Source organism: Arvicanthis niloticus, chromosome 5, assembly GCF_011762505.2.
Source record: "Arvicanthis niloticus isolate mArvNil1 chromosome 5, mArvNil1.pat.X, whole genome shotgun sequence".
Taxonomy (NCBI): Eukaryota; Metazoa; Chordata; class Mammalia; order Rodentia; family Muridae; genus Arvicanthis; species Arvicanthis niloticus.
The window spans coordinates 55546252-55552333 of record NC_047662.1 but is presented as its reverse complement, the minus strand read 5'-3'; positions in this window follow the sequence as shown (position 1 = coordinate 55552333).

Here is a 6082-nt window from a genome sequence, read left to right as displayed (position 1 = left end):
TGATAAAGATGTAGTAAGGTACCTGCATTACATCACTAAGTCTTTCCTGGGCTCATCCTCATTCCCTCCTTTCCCCATCCCTGGTCTCCACCTCTGTCTCTGTTCTAACTATCAAAAGAGTAATTCTTTCTGTACACAGCTTTAGGCAAACACCCTTTAACCCGCCTCACACCGTGGCTTATTTCTCTTCACCTTTCTGTCCTTTACTATTCCTCCCAAGCCTTTCCTCAACATTTTTTGTTTAATCCAGAGGACTATTTATCAGATAAAATCTATCATTAGGTAATGCTTTAAGAACATGTTTTCCATCAGTAAATGGATATTACGTAAACCCTAGGACCAGCCATGCCCTATGGTGAATATTACCCTAAAAAGGAAATCCATGACTCACGGTTAGCTGCACAGCCAACAGAGAAGACAAGGAGTTCCCATTTATGAAAATTAGTATTGTCTGATTGGTTTTTAACCCAACCTCTGCCTGAGGGTCCTTTGAGTCATGCATACATGTGTAGCATGCAAACTGGCAGGGGCTGATTGGTTAGAGATGAAGTCAGGGTGACTTAAGAGCCTATATTTATAGTATCTGTGTATAAGGGAAAAATCTCCGTTTTGTGCAATGACCTATAATCAGGAATTTCCTGGCAATGAACACACACAGGCACACATATACCAGATCCTGTAGCTCACCTGCCCCAGCAGGCCAAGAGTGCTGCTGCTCCTCCCTGGTCCTCCTCTGACTGTCTGCTGAGCTGCAGGGAGGTGCTCAGGTTTGGCAATTCTCAATGCAAATGACTGTTTGGTTGCTTCATGACTTCAGACCTAAAACAGACTCCTCTGAGCCTCAGTTTCCTCCCTCATAGAGTTGTTATGAGGATGAGAGCAGATAAGGCCACTTTTACGTAGTTCATCACTTACATGTTGACACTGCTGTGGAAGATAACAAACTCGCAGCTGGGGGACATTCTGCATGAGACAATGGTGGCTGTAATGTTGAGATCTAAAAAAAAAAAAAAAAAAAGTAAGTATGTCTGAAGACACACCAGAAGAGGTCATCATCAGATTCCATTATGGATGGTTATGAACCACCATGTGGTTGTTGGGAATTGAACTCAGGACCTTTAGGAAGACCAGTCAGTGCGCTTAACTACTGAGCTATCTCTCCAGTCCCCTAATGTTGAGATCTTGTGGGGGTGGGAGAAAGGAGGGGGAGCCTGAGGCTCCAGACACATTTCAGAATCCTCAGTTCTGTCTGTTTTGTACTGATGGACTGGAAACAGTGAGACTATAGGTCCAGTCCCTTCTCCTTGAGAAGCTACAATTGGCCAGAGGCTGAGTATATAGGTGCAGGAAGAGAGCAATGCCACAAACTTACAGGCTGTAGTGATCAATAAACTATGAAAAAATCTAGACCACTTCCATCCTAGACATAATGAGCCACATCTCTGAAAAGTAAGGTCTTCATTTTGATGAACTCCTGATCAAGCCCATGTACACTAAAGTTGGAGGCTCCTTTGCAGCATCTGAAGCATAATTTCTCATTGTTTATTCTTCCCTTCAGTTGACTAGTACTGGTTGATGGTATTCCTGAGCTGGGCGCCAGCACTAAGCAGTTTGTGTGCATGGACCCATCGGGTCCTTTCAACAGGCGTAGGCTGAAGTTGTGACTAACTTCACCCTTCCAACCAGACGAAGGAAAGCACACATTTCACAGGCTTACAGTAAAGAAACTGCCTGCATGACTGTCCATTAGAGAAACTGTTTTTATTGTAGGTAACAGAAAATAGTCAGAGGCATTTGGAAGAGTCCAGAGCAGAAAGAGACTGGACATGATCAGGGATAGTAAAGCAGGAGAGAACACTGGAGCTAGCAAGATAGCAGGAGTTAGAGAACAGAGCATGTTAAGAGAGCAAGAGGATAGCAAGAAATAGGGAGAGAGATAACGGGGGCATAGAGCACAGTAAGAGAGAAAGAGAAGCAAGAGTAGGAATAGATTCAGAGAGACTAGGGTGGACAAATCATGCAGGATTATAAACAGAAGTAACTGGAGGGAGGGGAGGGCAGGATGCTAGCATGGACTGGGAAATGTGAACCTTGTACTGTGATACTGAGGGGGCCTGGAGGCACTTTGATATGCTGATTGGCACCACAGGTAGCCATATGTCCCTTCTGCAAGAGCTAAGGGAAATGACTTCTTTGAGCAGATGAAAACCAATTTTGCAAGATCCTAAGGAACGCTGGCTTTTATCTAACTGCCACAAATCCTTCCATAGGCCACTAAGCTCATTTCTGGTTGTGTGGATTGCCTGAGACCTAATATTCAAGCTTTTTTGTCGATGACAAAGGGCAACAGATTTCTCCTGCAACTCCTCAGCTGGGGAGGGTCATGGTCAGAGGTAGGGAAATCTAGGAAGGCTGGAATTTGAGTCACAATCAGGGAGTAGAAGCTGTCAGAGATAGGGGCCCAGGGAAGACCCAAGGATGCTTGGAGTCGGTCCCTGGAAGCTGTACTTTGCAAGCAAGTTGTTTTTCTCTTGATTGGACAGCATCATCAAGATGAGGGCTTTGGCGGGACGACGTGGGGCTGGCAAAGTATAGGCCATTCCATTTCGAGCTGTCTGCACGTCTGCTGCTGGGTTCCTAGATGGTGTCAGCTGACTGGAAATCTGCTGGGACAGATACAGACTAGGGACAAAGGTCTGGCCACTGTCTGTGATCTGCACTGCAATTGTCATTGTGGAGAAAGAAGTTAATGAGTGTCTGTAAACAGTGAGAGCAGACTTCTGGTTCTGAGCCATAGTAAAACAAAGCTGAAACGCTATCAACAGGATAGTACTGTAAACATTTTTTTCTTTGGTAATATGACAGAAATTTCTCAGCAGGAAAGAAAACAAAGAAGAAGACAAGCTTGGGAACCGATGTATATATAGACTGAACAGAGATGTTTTTAGCACAAGAGGCACTTTTAAGTCTATATTTAGAAAACAACCAAAGGAAATTTAAATTTTGAGGCCAGTGACTATCATAACAATTACTGAGGTTAGATTAATAACCTAACAAAACCCCAGTGATTAATGTTAAACTTTGCATTTTGAAGCCTTAACATCATGTATCGTCTTTAAGTCTCGTGTTTTTTTTTTTTTTTTTTTTTTTTTTTAACTTAACCTTAAATCACTTCCTCAGGCCTTGACGACTTACATAAACTTTAAACTCTCCCCTCCCCCACAAATCTGGAAACACTCAAATCATCTACAGTGAGACACAGGTGCTTGATTACTAAAAGCAGTCCCTAAAAAGCAAGTTCTGTTTTTAAAAAGAAATAGTAAAAACTAAACTTTTTTTTTGTCAACAACAACAACAACAGCATGGTAGCTTGATTTCTGTCTTACATGAACTCTGTTTTGAGAGTATATCATTTGCAGTGTGAAGCCTGTCAGTAAGATAAACTTGCCTGGGAGTTTGCCATTCTCAGCAGGAGACCTAGTAGCTCTAAGAAAAACAAGGCATGACCTTTACTTATGAAATGGATTGACCAGGCAGATGCAGTCTTGGTGGGAGGAGCCGGGTAAGTCAGCTTACTGCTGCCAAACCGATAAAGCTAGGGCTTGGCACATTGCCATCACAGAGATCTGAGAAAAATAAATAAATTTGAGCAAAAAGTATAAACCAGGTGGCCCCTGAATTGACTAAGAATGACAGAGATGTTCTGCACTCAGTGGAGCTGGCCCAAGGGCATGAGGAGAGCTGACTCTGTCCTTTGCCAGTTTGTGGCATTGGGTGAGCTAGTCAATACTGGAGAGATTGCCCTGATGGTGTAGGTATGGGAGAGCTGGTGGGCTCAACCAACTCAGCTACCACCCAGGCCCAGATCCACGGCTTTGAGTTGGCCCACCCCAACATCTACCTCATCTGTGAACTTATAGAACAAATGAAGGAGTGGATCCTATTGACCCAAAGCTGCAGGATCTGCATAACACTGGGCAACAACAGGATGTCTGAGAGGAGTCCCATTGAAGATCCAGTATTGATAATGGAGGTTTGAACCAGACCACTGGTTCACTGGAATGAACATGTGCAAGTAAAGAAGTATGGACCAAAGTGTGCACTGTGGAACACGCTGTGACACACTACAGCTTCCATGATGTTTGTTTGTTATTTTTGGTTTTTGTTTTGTTTTGTTTTTGTTTGTTTGTTTTTTGGAGGGGAAATGTTCCAAGAGTGGAATGAGGATAGGAAGGGATGAGGAGGTGAATGGGATTGCGATGTACAATGTGAAATTCACAAAAGAGTGATAATTATTTTTTAAAATGACAGACTTACTCCCTATCTGGACACACAGCCTGGGTGATCTCCATGGTGATCTTGATTGCTTTGTTTGTCAGTCTTTTGCCACCTCAAAGGACAGTACTAAGTTTTCAGGTGCCACACAAAGCAGCATCAGCTTTCAGGCACCAGACCCAGAAGTTCTGACAGATTTTTTTTTTTTTTTTTTTTTTTTTTTTTTTTTTTTTTTTTTTTTTTGAGAAGGAACTTTCTGCACTGCCCTACCTTGGCAAGGAAGAGTAGCAGTCTACCCAGTAGTATGTATGGCTTGGGAAGGACACTGAGAGTAGGCAGGTGAGGCACAATGAGGTCTTTGACTCAGTACTCAATGCTACTAAACTCAAAGCAAGCTCCAAGTGGAGTCTGTTGCTGCCCATCTTCATCTGGAGATAGGCTCAGCTGCTGCTACCAGAAGCTACTATTTTTATTAGGGAAAGTCTTTTTATTAAACATCTTGAATGCCATATTCATCAGATCTCTGAGTAGTTTGAGCGCCATTACCTAATCTATTAAGTACAGCTGATTTTAAATAAACTTTACTTCTTTTTAGTTACTTGCTTCAGGCTTAACATTGACAACATATGCAGAAGGCTAAAGCTTATCCCAGTAGAAGAATTTTACATTTGTACTTAGCGTGACTACAAAGCATAGTTCTGAGCACAATAAAAAAAATTGATCACTTGTAAGTTGACTGACCATTAACTTAAATGCCCTAGTTATCTTTCCCAGTTTACAATAAGTTACTAGTTTTTATAAGATTAGGTTTTTACAGTTTTATTCCTATTAAATTTGAGCCTTCAAAATTTGAATTGAAGATTCAACTGAAGATCCTTTAGCATCAAAATAAAACTTTAAACCATAAATACAGTTCACAGAGAGACTGAGAACCTTATTTTCTCAATCCTTTTATAGCAGGCCACTACAGAGTATTTTATAGTTTTAGCATGATGCACTTTCTCCAAATAGCTAAAATTTAACATAGATAATAAATACAAAGAAGTTATAGGTACATCTTCATGTCAGTTTCTGCTACCCTGAATAGACCTTAGGAATCTATAAAATTTAACCATCAGATATATGTTATTACTATGTTCTATTTTACATAAACAAGAATTGAATCCAAGGTACGTGCAAATGGTATGCTATAGCAAACCTAGTTTTTAAACAGAAGTTGAATCCAAGTTGCATACAAGATACAAGATTATCTGTGTATAGATTTTTTAAACTATCAACCATTTCTGTTAAAAAAAAATTTAACTTAACTTGTTATTACAGGTTTTGTAGATCTTTTAACTACACCAAATAAACTTAAAAACCCTGAGATACAGAAACTTTAAGCAATGATCTTAAGAGACGTTTTGAGAGTAGAGAGAAAGAAAACTTAGTGATAAGAGATTTTTTTCAAGACTAGAGAGTAGAGAAAGCTTAGAGATAAGATATTTGGAGGAACATTTACTTGAGCAGTGGCAGAAGTTGTTACAATCTGCAAGAATTTGGAAATTGGGTGTGCCCTGTTTTTGACCATTGAGCTGAACTGAGGCCAAGATGTTTGCAGGAAGACAGCAAGGCTTTAACAAAGGTGCGGCCAAGGAGGAAAAAGATTAGAGAATGCCAGCAAGTGGTCTAGTAAGAGGCCATGGCATTTAGGCCTCACCAGGCGAGCTAGAGAGACAGAGTAAAAGCTAGGAGTGAACAGAGACAGAGCAAGCAGGAAAGAAGACATCCTTGAGTTGCAGAGTGAAGGGAAGGTGAGGGAGGCTTG